We start from the raw sequence: 16,397 nt of genomic DNA on the forward strand, positions 1-16,397 counted from the left end.
ACTACCTTATGTTTTGGAGATATCTACATTTTCCATACATACAATGGCAGAATAACACACCAACCCAGGCATCCACACCCCCAAATCTTAAATCTCTGGGAAAGCTTCTCATTATCACTGTTGGTATACACAACAACCCTCATTGTACACTCACAATCATATGACCTCTTAACTAAATAAGACCCTTTAACAGAACCCTGATTTTTCGAGGGAAGTTTAGAATAGTGCTATTTCCTTTCAAATATGTGGTTCAAATCGTTATTCAATTCAGTCACAGTGTTGTTGTCACGTGAACCACTTCACCTATCAGGTACAATGAACGTGGGTGGTGGGATCATCATGTTTGAGCTGCTAATGCGTATTTGTACGGAAACCCTTTCAATACCGCGAGCTAAACGTTGATGCATGGCCCGATTCAGCATAGAGCACGAGATACAAATACAGTGGACCCCACACTTCCCCCAGGTGCCTGTCTCTAAATATCTTAATTGGCAGTGTTGAGTGGTCCAAGGTGAAGCCACAACGAAGCACTATTTTAGGAATGAAAATATCGGAGTCTCAAAATAATCAGACCTGCCAGAAAGAACGCAACGAGGCTCGTTTAACAACGCGCTGTGGTACCTCATCTGCAGTTTCCATGGCAATCCATCACACACACCTGAGTACGTGTAATACAAATCATCCTCGTGCCTGATCTGCATCCGACATGGTTTAGAAAAAGCAGATCACACTGAACAGTCTTGTGAGAAGGCAACAAAATGGAACATGGACAAAAAGGAAAAATACTTGATCATGCTGAATCTGTTTTTATTTCTTTAAATTTATAAATAAGATGTGGAGAGTGTGTTGCAAATAATAAACAATGCTAATACGTGCTGAATTCTTAAAGTTCTCGGAATAACATACTAGTATTCGTAAGAGAAATGCCAACTTTGACCAAGAAAACATTGTTACTCACTACATAGAGTTCATAGAACACCTTACCCCATGCTATCTTGAGAGAAAAGGACATGGGTCTAGGAGTGGCAAATTTGATTGGTCGTAATGACGTAAAATGATGGAAAATTTTGTCTCAGTATTGCTAAAAGGAAATGTTTTAAAAGTGTCAAAAAAGGCGATTTGTGTTCTACAGTGTTCCAGTATATAATTCCATTGAAATAAAATAAACTATTTAATGGTCGTGAAAAAAAAAACAAATTCCAGAAGTTTACCACCATTGATGTAGTCTAACATTGATGTAGATGATTTTTTACACCACCCAATCTAACACATTGCATTAGTTCTTTGTACCTGTTGATTTTTGTCCTTTTTGATGTCCTTAAAAACAGTAAGCTTCCAGTTTGGAATGATTTTCAATTTTGATTGACGGGCAGACAGGGAGACGGAGTAAAAAGAAAAAAAAATCTCACTCCTCGCTGCGCAAAGGCAACACGGACAAATTTTGATCTAAACTGTAGGTTTGTTTTTCCGATTCATATTCAAGCAGATATGGTTCAAATGGTGAGTGACGCTAAGTTGATTTAAAGGCATGACATGACATGACTCCTCAATGTGGTGGCATCAATCTTTCATTGTGGACGACCATGCAGCTCAAATGGTGAGTGAGATCACTCACAATCTGTGGTGTGCCATTGACATGCAGGTGAGTGACCGAAGGCATACTAACATATAATCAGAACTGTCACCGACGGTGGTTATGAATATTATACGCTGCCCAAATAAGGCCCAACAAAGGCAAAAACGAGTCGGTAGTTTCACATTTTCAGTCACTGGTGCCACTCACCATTTGAACAGCTACCCTGCAGTCATGGTGAAATGTATTGTTAGTCCACAATAAAAGAAATATGCCACAGTGTTGAGGAGTCATGCCATGCCTTTAAATCGCCCTAACATCATAAACATCTGACTACAACACTTCTTGATGGGGTCTGGGGAGGAAAGACAATGTGCTCCAGCAGCAGACATGCTACCCCGGGTTCGTTTCAGACCTCAGCACTCACCATCAGTGGTGTGCCATTTACAAGCATAGATATCTAATAGATAAAGCTCTTTCTAACCAGTGACTCATTCACTGACTGACCATCCATCTATCCATCCATCTGTTGGGACCATACCCAATGCAGAGCATTGGTGCTGCCAATGCAGTCTCCTTGGCTATTGGAAACAATCCTTGACGGGTCGCCACTCTGACACAGAATATTGCTGGCACTCAATTTGCCAATCTCGGAAGAATGACAGGCAGAATTAACTCCACCTGGTATTAATTCAACAGCCGAGTGAGATTTGAACTCTGGATCCGAGGATCCCAAGCCCACCACACCAACCATGAAGCCAACACCAGGCATACTGACTGATTCACAGACTGATATGAAAGATCGGTACCTTCTGGGTGACTGAGAAATCTGAAATTTTGCGTGCTGATGGTCAAATAAGCTGGTACACTCGTAAAAAAAAAAAATCACAGAACCACCGGACAACATCCATAAATGAAAATATAAATAATGAAAATAAATAAATGAAAAAAATCAAATGCAGGTGAGTGACCGAAGACAATGGGGAAACATGGTTCGTATGCTTATACAATGTGTAACCACACCCTGCTAATTATATATATATATATATATATATATATATATATATATATATATATATATATATATATATATATATATATATATTGTTGTGGTTACCAAATTCGCAAACCACCATTCAGGTCCCTTAGGTGAGGTATCTCGGTAAGTGCATGTGTAGTTAGGCCCAAACCCGTTGTCTAGTGGGAATACATGTCATTTATGCGTGCTGCGACTCTTCAGGATAGCCGTTTTTCTTTTACTATCTTTATTTTGGACCAACCGCCATGATTACCACCACAACCACAACATCAACCACCAACCACAACGCCGCTTCACCACAACCGCCACGACCTTCACGTCACACCTCGCAACCGTAGCATCGCCACCGTTCTTGCCCCGCTGTGGGTACTGGTGTTGGATTCGTGCAGGGCGCGCGTCGAACAGCGTGTACAAAATCACGGATTTTGTGCTTCAAAAACGGATCAAAAACGACACACGCCCACTTTTTGCCGTCCAATCGGTGAGCGAGGGGCGATTTGGCCCTGCCTCCAGAACGATCGATATATGCAAATTTGTGGATCAAAAAGCCTTCACGCCCACTTTTTCTCGGGCCAATGGGGAGCGAGGTGAAAGGTCAAAGGGAGGGGGTCAAAGGCGAAGCTACGGGGGGATAAAAGGACCGTGTTCATCAGTCAGGAGGGTGGAGAGTCGGAGAGTCGAGAAGAGGAGAGTCCAAAGAAGAGTCCAGAGGCGGAGAGTAGGAGAGTCGAGAGGCGGAGAGAGGAGAGTCGGAGAGTCCAGAGTGGAGAGTCGGAGAGTCCAGAGGCGGAGAGTAGGAGAGTCGGAAGCAGAGGGTCAAGACTTCGCGGGCGGTGGAGCTGCTCGTCGTGTGCGTTGGAGTCGGAACGGAGGGGACGAGCTGTGGAAAGGCGGCGACACCAGACGAGGGGGTGCTCGCGTCGTGCAGGGAGCTGCACCTGAGGGAGGCCGACAGCGCGACCTGGCCGAGGTGGAGACGCACACCAGGGATAATAAAGATCCTCTATACCCCGAGCATCAGCAACCCCCTCCTGTTTCCCCCCGCGCTGAGATAGTGCGACCAAGGGGGCCCCTTTCCCACCCCCTACCAGACACTGCCCGCGAGGCCCGCGGGGTTGGGGCGCCATCGCCGCTCCGCGTCTCATCACCAGACGGGTAGGCGCGACCCGGTCTCGGCCTCAGGCCCGCCTCATCCTTGAGGGTATTCTTTCCTTGGTTTTGGGTATGTGTTGTCGGCGCCGTCTGTGAAGTAGAATTGTATAAGTGTTGCCGTGTGCTCGGTAGTCGGTATTAGCTCTGCACTGTGTTTTCGCTTTTACATTTGCTTTTTGTGTAAATTACATTGTGTCTTTTCTGTGTGCATTTGGTGGAATCGTATATGTGTGCCGCGAATAAATGTGCTTTTGTGTTGAACTGTTTCCCGCTTCGCTTCGTCATTTCTCCCATTGAATCCTCATCTTGCTTCACGTAAAGGGTTGGTAGTGGGCTGAATACGCCCGATAATTAATCAAACCGTCGAGGTCGACGATAACACCGCTCGGTTATTCTGATAGTACGGAACGGGTCGCTTAAGTGGCCCATGTCCGAAGTCGACCTGCGGCGAGGTGCGATCGCCCGGTCTACCCTCCGCGTGGGTACTTAGGTAGGTCGAATTTGGCGAGCAACCCTATCCCACGCGGGGGCTGATTGGCTCGATCGCGGTGAGACCGAAAGGTCCACCCGTGACTGGTTCCCGGCGTTAGTCCGAGAGGGTCACGACTGGATTGTCCGTCCGGTGGGCGACGTGCCGCGATTCGAGTTACGTGGCCGTCAGCACGCCGGCGGGCGCGAATTCCGCAACAATATATATATATATATATATATATATATATATATATATATATATATATATATATATATATATATATATATATATATATATATATATGTAAATTAGACATCAAATGCCAACAGCCTCAGGCCACGTCCGCTCTTCGACTAGAATTATTTCTCAAAAAGGGCCCTGTATAAGGCTCAAGAAGCATTTTTTAGTAAATGTTGGGAACATGACTTTTTAACATAATTAAGGTATGCTGAATTCGACTGGCCGTTTTCACCAAGCTGAATTTTGAGTTTTTGACCATCTAATTAGCAAAAATAAAATGGCTACCAAATTGACAATTTTGGGCACTTTCTTGGGACAGGCACTGCTATACCAGCACAATGCTAATCTATTTTACTTGTGAACAACTGTTAAATTGTTAAGTTCACTGTTAAGTTGTTAAGGGCTTGTGTAGGCCGAGACGAATGATTCATTCTTGTTTTCAGGCTACAATGGATCCCGTGATAAGCTTGAAGAGGCCGTCACCTGTAGACTGCAGCCTGTGCATTTTCTGCCAAACGCATAAAGCCAAAAAAAAGCCTGAGTGAAGCAACTGAACATGGACTCACAACATTCAGGAATGCAGCCTGTAGCAGAAAGAAGCTGAGGGACTCCAAAAATATAGACTTAATTGATCGTCTTGAGAATACATTAGATTCTGCCACAGCCGTATCTCTTGTGTGGCACAGAATGCGCTATGCCACTTCACGGACAAGAGGAAAATAGAACATCTTCAGAGGACTCAGACAGATTATTCGACAAAGGGAGCAGGTTGCAGTTCAGGTGTTCCAGGTGGTAACAGGTGTTCATTGCGAAAAGGTGTGCAGCCAGTCCTGTCAAACTGCAAATAAGAAGGCATGACTGATCTCCGTCATGAAGAAGCAAATGAGTGATCAAATAATTCAAGCCTCACATCTTGACTACAAAGTTGGACTTCGACTGGCAGGAGTAATTGACTTAACTGCAGCTGAAGCCAAGTATCATCTGCCTTGTCTTAGTGCATTTAACAGGTCTACCTCCAAAACAAAGCAGGAGTCAGCAAATACAGACCTTGCCATGATATGGCATTGCCAAGAGCTCCATCAATCAGCTAACAAAGGACATGTGATTATTCTGGATGATGTATGGGAAAGGTATAAGGAGCTCGCTGAGGAATCTTCAACCATGATTCAGCCGTCCTATCAAATCAGAAGAGGAATATTCAAGGAAAAGTTGCAGTCACAGCTTGGGGACATTTTCATTTTCTTTCAACCTCTTGACAGTTGTATATCAGAATGAAAAACCATATTGATTCCCACTAAGTACCAGCCAACAGCAGTTTTGCAGATGAAAGCAGACACAGAGGAGAGTGAGGAAAAGTTAGCCTTTCCTAAGTATGAGCCCCAGGATGACATTTTCCTTTCACTTGTTCATGTAGCTATGAAAGTCCGTGGAGACCTGATGGAAACTCCAGGACACAAAGGGTTCTCTGTCAGTTAAGAAGATGTTATAGCATGCATTCCCGAGAGTTTATATATGCTACTGAGACTGATCGTCGGTGGCCAGGCATCCCTTGAAGATGATAGGGAACAATGAAGAACATGTCCGGAGCAGAGTTCTGTGTGTGGCACAAGATCTTGTCTACTACATCAGTGGTGGCAAAAAATGGACTCAAAAACATGTTGGTCTTGCAAGTAACTCTTCATCACGCTACGTGGTCAAAATACCTATTGGGATTGTTCAACAAGGCAGGGCATTGCCTGAGTTATGAAGAGGTGTTGCAAGTAGACACATCCTTGGCTGAGAGCACTCTCAAATCATTGGACAAAGCAACTGTTGCCATCATTCCACCAAACATTGGGGCAAATAAATTCATCCACTATGTCTGTGGTAACATTGACATCCTTGATGAAACACTTGATTGAAAGAATACCTTCCATGCAACTGAAATGGCAGCATGGCAACGAGGCCAAACAACTGATGCTTCTCTTAAAAATCTCGAGCTATCCACAAGATATACTTTGATTGTGTCAAATGGCCTGGATGAGCTGCATCCTGTCAGTATAACTCGTGGAAAATGTAAGCCAGTATTCACAGCACCCGTCGACGAAGCCTGCTTCAGCAAAATCTGAGGAAGACAATGAGTATGCAAGACAAGCAAAAGCTACAGACCTAGCTTTCTTCTTGCGCCGTCAAAATTCAGAGATAAAATTTAAAAAAAATCAAAATTATTGCGCCATTCCAGACAGTTGCCTCGAGATGGTAGCCTGTGCATGTCGGAAACAATGCAAGACTTGATGCTGCACATGCCGGAATTCAGGATTACGATGCACATCGATGTGTGCATGCCAGCAACAGATTGATGATCAGACTCCTTGCATGAATACAATGTGATTTGCCTAAAAGATGTTAGGCATTACTGAAAACTTTTTATGCTGACTGAAATTTGTTCACGTAGCAGCATGATAGAACTTTGTTTAGTCTTTATGATGACAGACTAGCAACTTTAACTTCTACATTTTATTAATAAACATCGGTAACATTGTAAATATTAATTAAAATGCTTCAAATATGTCTTACTCATTTTTCTTGACCCTCAAAACAGGTCTAGACATCTCATTTGTCAGGTTTACATGCATAGTAACAAAGTTACAGCAGAAAATATATATTTTGGTAATGGCGGTAGCTAATTCGCATAATAATAGATTTTTGGCGTGTAACGAATTTTATTGGCCTGCAGCTTTAATCTATTGCTCAAAAGGGACATTTCGAAGATGCGTACATGTGAACAATGTGCATTTATTTAAAAGGTACAGTAGTGCCTGTCCCAAGAAAGTGCCCAAAATTGTCAATTTGCCAGCTATTTTATTCATGCTAATTAAATGGTCAAAAACTCAAAATTCAGCTTGGAAACAGGGCTAGTCGAATTCAGCATACCTTAATTATGTTAAAAAGTTATGTTCCCAACTTTTACTAAAAAAGGCTTCTCGGATGCACATTTCTCAGAAATACATCGTCTGTCTTGCTTTTTTGCTTAAATTAGCAGAGTCAATATCGTTTTTTAACTTTTGGTTGGAAGCGCCTTCTTCTTCTTCATTAAAAAAGTATATATATATATATATATATATATATATATATATATATATATATATATATATATATATATATATATATATATATATATATATATATACTTAACAAAGCCAATTTGAGCTATCATCATGTTAAGTTAGCATATTTGCTTTTTAGTATGTTGGTTGAATTTAGATTCATAAGGTTTACATATTATCCTGCAAAAGAGATTCTATCTTGGATCTGGGTTGAATTACTGACCCAAGATTAAACACAGCACAGTATAACAGTCATTTTGTATACTTTTAAGAAATGATAAAGGTATCCGTTGCTAAGGAGACAAAATGCTGCTGCGAAGCACAAATTTATTTTCCAGAAAGCCAACATTCCTTCTTGATGAGCCTCTTCCTCTGCTCTTCCATGAGGGCCAGTCTAAGCATGCCTCAACCAGCTGGAAGTCTTTGTCCCTCTACCTTGGCGATGCCTGGATTTTCCAAATGTTACACTTCCAACTGCACAATGTCGAAGCAACAACAATATCATCTCTAAACAACAAAATCCCAAAACACTTTTCTAATCATACCACCACAAAACTCAGTAACACCGCAGCCCTCTGTACCTCGAGGTTGACAATGAATTGTGAATTTTCACCGCAACTCAACCACCAGACTAAGTAATGGTTAGAACGGGATCACATCATCGAGTACAAAGCAACGACTTTGAAAATGTAAGTGCTGTTTCCTTGCTTGATGCTCAGCACTGAAAAATAATATTCATTCGACAAAGGATTTATCACTTAGACATGCTTGCAAGTGGATATTTGCAATATTTTTGACCCTTTCACAAATATAAACATATAAGATAAGCTTTACATTGAAGAGGCATAGTTCACATGATATGGTTGCTAATCGATGCCAAAACGCCCCTCTTCCGTGACGGTGCAGATTAATACATGACTTTCAAAATGATGTATGAATGCTAATGAGGCCTTTTGTGCACGAGTTGTGAGTATGCATCTTCAGTGTCTATTTATGCTCTTCTGAGCACTTTTAACCTGCCATTGTTCTCGTGCGAAATCTGTAATTACATCTGCCACTGAAGGTCTGTCTCTCTGTCTGTGAGCAGGACATCTGAAAAGGTTATGACCAGATTCGAACGAAACGTGGTGAACATGTTGAGTGTGCAACAAAATGGAATTGATTCGATTTTGGTGAAGATCTGGATCCGGATTCGATATTTTAAAAAAAATTTGAAGCGATTCTTCACCATTGAGAGGACCAAACACGAAATGCAGCATGACATTTCAAAAAGTTGTGGACCGGCTATGACAAAAACTTGGTGGATGAGTTGGGTAGGTGACAAGAACAAATCGATGAGATTTTGATTCAGTTCCGAATCCAGATCCAGCCTATCATTGGGATACAAAACGAAAACTGTTCAACCTGGAGTTGGTATGTACTCCACTGAGTTCTGTTGTTGTTCATATTGGGTTCGAGGGATTTTGGCCAATGCTTTTTCATATGTATTATTTTCAAGCCCTTTCCAAAATTCCATGAGAGCATGAGTCAACCACAAAGTGTGGATTTGCAACAAAGGTAGACCTGACCAGGCAGGACATATTATCCCTCCCCAGATATCATTATTGAGCCTGCTGGGTTTTATACCGACAATTAAATCATGATACGCTCATGCTTGTGAGGCTAGCGCGGTTTGTAGAAGTTCTCTCCTCCTTCTCTTCCCTTTATAAGGGGTGAGGTCCAATGGCATCAAGCTTCTGCCCTGCCTCGGCCACGATACTTCTTCACCCCCCTCTGTCCTCAGCCAACTCTCTCAATTTTCCATCCACCCCTACCTTACGAATATTCCTCCTCATATAATCCTCCCATCTCAACCGTGGTCTACCTCTTTTCTTCCTCCCTTACTCCATCAACCTATCTGCTCTCTTTGCCATTCTCTCTTGCCCCATCTGCAACAAGTGCCCAGCCAAACTCAGCAAGCATTTTTTGTATACCTTGTCGAGGCTCGTATAAGAGCTAACACACAATGCACAGCAAGGGGGGCATGAGACAAGAGGGGCGGGAGTGGGAAGGACAAGACAGTGGGGAACAGAGACATTAGGAGATCTGTGGAAGAAAGAGGGATGAGGTGGGGAACACGGGGTATACAAGATAGACATTACAGGGACTTTCAGGAAGGAAAGCAGGAAATTTGAAGGAGGTGGGTTTGGAGTGGATTAACAGGGGTAGAAAAGATCGAGTATTTGGATGGGGGATGATAAGAGGTGGTGGTGAACAGCTGTTTTGAAGGCCTGGAGGGAAGAATGGGATTGAACAGAGTGAGGGAGTTTATTCCAAAGGTGGGGAAAAAAAGAGGAATGAAAGAGTGAAGGTGAGCAGTGATTCGTGATTTTGGTAGTTTTACCAGAAGGGGGTTGTTGGCGAACCTTGAGCGCCCTGCGGAAATATGGTGGGGACAATTCGCAGACAGAGCAGAGTGGGGGGTGGGGGAAGGCGAGACTGGAGAGGAGACGGTAGAAGACAGAAAGACCACCGACCTGCCTGCAGTGAGAGAGTGAGAGACCCAAAGACTCAGCCTCATTGCGGGAGATGCCGCGTATTTTCCTCTTGCATGTAATATGTCTTGCAAGAGGCATACGTAGATGCGTATTTTCACGCTATTCAACCTTGAAAACTATGAAGAAAACTGAAATTATTGCCTCTGCACGAAGCAGCACAGGCTGTTGAGGTTCACTTGACAAGTTTCTACGATCTTAGCCTTTTGTAAGTTTGTTGCAAGCACTCTGAATGTGGCATCATCAAAACCCAGGAGAGATGGAAAGCTGCGCAGACAGCTGCACGATGACAGCCTTAAGATTAGGAAGTTAAACTTTCTTACTGTTTCAACAGAAACATCACCAATAGCATATCTTCATGATGACAAGCATCCAAAAAGATGATGCAGAGGTACAGCACACCTGCTTTTGAGCTGTCTTGTCTGGGTTTGATTCCTGACCTGACTATAAAGAGTCGATTTGGTGGTTCGCAGGCATTGCGTTGAATGAAAAATTACACCGTCCATCAGCCAAAGATCCCATGGTGTCCTTCACAAACAGCAGACGAGTTACCGCTCTTACTGAGGAAATCACAAATTTCGATGCTATTACATGCAAGAGGCATTGACTCATTGGCACAGCCACACCTGTCATGATGCAGCAGGTGGCAGAAATTCAAATATGATTCCAAGTCCAGGTACTTTCACTAATGATGACTCTGATCAGCCATCAAACTGAGCTCCAGTATTGAGATGTCCATGGCTTTTCTATCAACCACAGCCAATCCTGGACAGAACACAGTCTTTTGAATGGCAGATACTTCCTGATGAGTATCTACTTTGTAAAACTTTTCAATCAACAACCCCAACCTTTGGAGATGACACATACACAATAAATGTGTATAAAACAAGTATCCACACCTTATGTTTTTTTTTTTTAAATAGCATGTCAAGAAAAGCAAGGATAGAGGATTTAGTTTACATCATAACCATCTGTGATTTGAGAGCCAAAAAGAGCAGTTAAAAAGCACAATACAACAGATGAAGAGAGGTGGACGGGTGGCACATAATAAAACGGACAGTGCATGTAAATAGGAGAAGTGGAAATGGAAAGCTGCAGGTGGGGTCTGAAGAAGTCTCAGGATATTATGAGACGGTGGATGGGTTCAACTCACTCATACATTACACATGACACTTCATCATCCTCCATCAACATTGTCTGCACATCACACTTGCTTCGTTGAAAGATCAACAAGGCATCATGGCATGGCTCAGCCCAGCATTCTCCGACTCATTTAGAACTGCTGTCAGAGAGAAGTTCCATTTGATTTAAAACTTCCAGGTGCCAAGATGAACCCTCCACCTCCAAACACACAACCTTCCTCTCTATGCACTGTTTCACAAAGCACTGCAAAAACTCCCGCCAGAGAGATATTGGGCTCTCCATGGAGCTGATGCAGCACATACTTCGCCAAACTTTTGGTCTCTCCAGGGTATGATATTGTAATTCAGCATTATCCGCACCTTTAGTGAATTGCTGCTATTTCAGGCTCTGTTCCCCCCTGCAATGTCAGGCAGTTGTAATTTAAATGTTGCTGTTCCAGTAAAACCTTATGTCACAGGCACTTTCCCCGCGGTGCCAAATACCCGATGTTGAATAACAAGGGAAAGGTTTGGTGAGGCAAGGATTGACTTGCCGGGTTAAATATTCATGTTGAAGTGAAATCAGCTGTCACAGTTACTTCTAGAGATGGATCAATGATAGGTTCCACTTGCTTGCACGAACAAAATTGTTTTGCGAGCGTAGGTTTCCCATTGTTTTCTTCAACCACTGGATCATCAAACGGAGTTTATGTTGTCATTTGACCTGTTCAATTTCTATCCTTTTGCTGAAACCTAAAAAAAAAAACTACATTATCTCAAGTACGACATACAATAATTACTGATATATGTTACAGTGAAATAATCCAGTTTATTGACAGTCAATATTTGCAAAAAAAACCCAAAAACATTTCAGAAACTTTTTGTTCACTGCCAACAAACCAGCGATAATTTCTGTAATCCACAAAAAACTTTTTGCCAATTTTTTTTATGAATAAGTTTTATGTTCCCTGGGATCAGACGTTATGTCGTTCTTTTAACAATTTTCAAAATGCAATTCTCACTGAGTTATGGATAATACACCACCATAAAGGCGTAGCCAAGTGCAAGACAGAACGCCGTAATGACTTCCCAGGTGGAACGCCATCCGACCACACCTCAATCTTACTAAATCCATCATCCCGAGCATCTGCCATTCAGCCCATTGCCTACGGACGTCAGATAGTCAGATATGTTATTGATGGTGTTCACTGCCATCAGCTAAGCGATGGAACAGGTTGAGTGCTGGACGCTGGGATGACATGCATGTCCATAGAGGCCTTAGCCGAGCACTGGATGTGATGCCATAATGACATTCCAGATGTAATGCTGTGATGATGTCCCAGCAAAAAGAGCATGAGAGAAAGAGGGATGAATGGATGGATGGATGGACAGATGGGCAGAGAAATTTGCTACTTTAATCTACAGGGTAGCAGAAAAGCCTGTCAGAAAGACGGATGGTACTTTTGTATTTTCACGCTATTCAACCTTGGAAACTATGAAGAAAACTGAAATTATGTACAAACAAAACCTTAATTTATTGCAAAATTTGCTCGTCCCTTTATTTGGGTGGTGTATCAGCAACGGATCACTGCCATGATCACTCCCAAAAATTCTAAAAAAATAATTTGAGTTTTGTAGATGCCTGGTGTTGGCTTAATCGTTCGGGTGGTGGGCTTGGGATCCGAGGATCATGAGTTCAAATCCAACTCGACTGTTGAATTAATACTAGGTGGGGTTGACTGCCTGTCATCTTTCCGAGGTCGGCAAAATGAGTGCCAACTTGCTGGTGTCCTGTGTCACAGTGGTGACCCGTCCAGATTGTGTCCAATAGCCAAGGAGACTGCTTAGACAGCACCAACGCTCTACACAGAGTATGGTCCCAATGGATGGGTTTTGTACATGCCTAGTTTTGGCTTAATGGTTCGGGTGGTGGGCTTGGCATCCCAGCATCCTGAATCCAAATCCTGCTTGGCTGTTGAATTAATACCAGTTGGGATTGACTCTACCTGCCATCCTTCTGAGGTCAGCAAAATGAGTACCAGCTTGATGGTATCCTGTGTTGGAGTGGCAACCCATCCTGGATTGTGCCCATGAGCCAAGGAGAGTGCTTAGGCAGCACCACTGCTCTGCGTAGAGTATGGTCCCAATGGATGGATGGATGGTTTTGTACTTCAAGCAAAAACATGCATACTGCTTATGTGCAGAGATAATACATTGTGGTTATGTAGCTATGATAACTCCAATAACACTGGCCCACAGGCTGACAACAAAGGCCTGAAGCCTGTGATCTATGCATGTTGTGGTGATAAAATGGTGGACGTATTTTGTTTTAATGTTACAACTGTGGGTGGAGTCGGGCCAGCTGTCCAAGCAATGGGGGGAAGGCAGTGTTTGGTATCTCGCATCATGACCTGCCTCCAATTGGATGCTCTATCGGAATCGGTGACTATCCAAATGTTTGGCCAGACTCGTGGGGACGGGTCCCTCCCAAGTGGTGCACGGTACCACCGCCGTGTCCATGAAGGTGGTACCCCATTGACACAGGTGCTACTCCCCTTCCTCAGAATTTCTCCATGGAACTTACAACACACTGCACCTGGAATGGCCCTCTCAGGCGTGTCTGTTTTGGTTGGCGACAAGGTTTCCGCCAGCAACCTCAGACTCCTGACCTGGGTTGGCCTAGCTGTCCGTGGTTAACTGCTGTATCAGTGTGAGATTTATGCCGCCGGTTCAGCAATATCAGTGAGTTATGCATGCCACACCGCTACGGGCAGATGTTTTTGCCCACCATGCCAGGAGCGCAGATCCGATGGGCTGGATCTGGATGCCGGGTCAGCGTGCATCGCAGGGGGCTGCATGTGAACAAATGGATGGCTTCACGGTCCCAAACCTCGACAGATGTCCACTCTGGCAGTCTGGAGCCTCAGTCAGTCACATCAGTACCATGCCAGTCAATGCCCAAAATGCGCTGGGATGTGGTGGAGGAGGAGAGGACAATGGACCAGGACCCAATAACCCTGAGGGAGGAGGTGTTGAACCCTAATCGATGGTCCATACATACATACAAACATTGTCACAAAATGAACCAGCTTTCATATGTAGATTATATTTGCTTCCATATCAGATGGATTTTCAAATGAAAATTAGTTATATCAGTTTATTTTTGAAATGAGGAATCTCCATCATTTCTGAAAAAAAGCAAACGCATTTCCTCTTGCTTCCCAGACACAGCATAAGCTCTTTTTAATTTAATTAAATTGTTTGTTGTGCACAGGTCCACGGAACATCGTATTGATATCCAAAAATGATAATGAAATGTCAATCACGATGGAAGATTTAAACTTGGAGAGTTAGAAGATCGGGCTGAAAAGGAAGACGATGAAAACCAACATCATGTTCAACTGCTCTGCAAAAAAAAAGCAAGAAATTGATCATTAGAAAGACCAAGAAGCCTTTAGTTAAGGCAACTGAAAAATTGATGAAACATACCATAGCAGGATGGGCAACATTTGGAGAATGAAAATAAAGTCATGAAAAGCAAATTTTACTTGTATCTGAAAAAATAAAGTTTCTAAGCAACACACAAGTACCAGCAATTATGGATGTCAGTGAAACCTGGTATCCACAAAAAAAAATAACAATAATAATAATAATAATAATAATAATAATAACGAATGAAGCAAGAACTGATCATCACACAAAAATCAATGTAAATAAGTTCTCTTGGCATAACAAAAAGAGACGAGTTGCGAGCAACAATCAAGGCTTCGGAGCAGAAACACCGAGCGTCAAATTAAGTACCCATGAGAAACCTTAAAATTTACTTGAAAAACTATTTCAAAAGCTATCTTATTGTCAAAATAGGCATGTCTTGTTTGCCTTGGATGCCATATTTGTTGCTTCAGAATTATTCACATGATAAGGTTGCAAGTATCCAAATAAGAATATCAAACGTTTTCATAAAAAATATCCTTTTCTACATCAAAATTGATCAACTTGCCATTGTGGAAAAAGTCAATGATGTCCATGCATCCAAATTCCCGAGCAGAAATACTTCTCCTTGCCCAAATTGAAGTACCCCAGTTCATCAATGATGTATCAGAGATTTTGCATTTATCGGTTGAATGGTTCTGAAGATATTTTTAATTTTTTTAGATATATTTTGTAAATCCAGGATGGCCACAAATCCTTTTCACCGATCAGTATCATTGGAGGATATGCACCAGAACTCATGACTTTACCACTTGGTGGCATTTCAAGTTTGTCAGTCCAATTTCAAATCTTCAGCATTCTCCAAGAATAATGTGCAACAAAATATGCTGTAATAAAATCAAGGGTTATAACAACACCAGAAAGAACAATTCAACCACTGGCTTGGAATCACAACAAGAATATATGCCAATGCATGAGCCAGAAAACTAAATTCAACGGCATCTTGTTCACAATAAAAAAAAAAACAGAAATGGAAGTGGGATGGACACCAAGATGGAATAATGGATAACTGATAGTTATCTAGTTTCATCAAGTCGTGTCCAACTTCTGGTGAAATTCATGATCAGATTTCTCCAAACATCCCTATCCTGCACTCAGTGTCGGATTTATCATGGTGGAGACACCGGGACACACATGGGTGGTGGAGGCCCTTTTTGCCATGAATGATGAAGTAAAGAGGTGGTTTTCAACCTTTTTAAATGATGACACACTCAACACTTATCTTATTCTGTTGCACACCTATTCAATTTTCTATCTGTATAGTTGCCTCAAGAACATTGCAGGCTCCACGAGTTAAATTATAGGACAAAATACATAATTTCAAGAGTGTTTTGGGGGCTTTTATTATCACCAATGGATTCCAGATAAATGACGATTGGCCTTTCAAAAATATATTGTATCACTGTTACAACTTCCAAGCTACATTTGATTTGATTTGAGCAACGGAACTCTAAATAACGAAACGAGAAGCATTGCTCGATATGTTTCTGGTATCGGATTCCACCAACCCAGAATGTAAAAATCCCTCGAACAAGTGAATGCAGACTAGATTAGCGAAACAATTTCCAACTAGACTTGTCAAATAACCATTGAATGCCCAATTTTGTCGCAAATTTGCTACATTGGTTAATATCTTATAATTCACAACAACAAACAAAAACTTACATGTAATGTTGCACGATCTGAGT

Source organism: Eptatretus burgeri, chromosome 1 (genome assembly GCF_056783735.1).
Source record: "Eptatretus burgeri isolate ZD-2024b chromosome 1, Ebu_testis_v1, whole genome shotgun sequence".
In the NCBI taxonomy this organism is placed as follows: domain Eukaryota; kingdom Metazoa; phylum Chordata; class Myxini; order Myxiniformes; family Myxinidae; genus Eptatretus; species Eptatretus burgeri.